The sequence below is a fragment of the Periplaneta americana genome, chromosome 5 (assembly GCF_040183065.1).
Source record: "Periplaneta americana isolate PAMFEO1 chromosome 5, P.americana_PAMFEO1_priV1, whole genome shotgun sequence".
NCBI lineage: Eukaryota > Metazoa > Arthropoda > Insecta > Blattodea > Blattidae > Periplaneta > Periplaneta americana.
This window is the reverse complement of record NC_091121.1, coordinates 62401876-62402200: the sequence shown is the minus strand read 5'-3', so window position 1 is coordinate 62402200 and position 325 is coordinate 62401876.

The window sequence follows — 325 nt, the reverse complement described above, 5'->3', positions numbered from 1 at the left end:
TTTCAGCCTTTTATTTGTGCCAGTCCTGAAGTTCAACTCATTCATCATATGATTTATTCTGTAATTAATAAGGTTACCATTAAATGATCATTTCTAAATATGAAAAAATGTTTCATTTCCCAATCTTTCAATTTTATAGCCAAATAAAGAAGCACATATTATTTATAATCTTTATTATTAATGACAGTGGCACAATAAGCTAGAAGGAAACAGGGATGCCAACCTCTCCTACGAAGTAGTGTTGCTTCTCCAATATTGAAAATTAGCTAAAGCAGAAGAGCAGGAATCAGAAAAATTATGGATGGTTGGCAACCCTGGATTACAT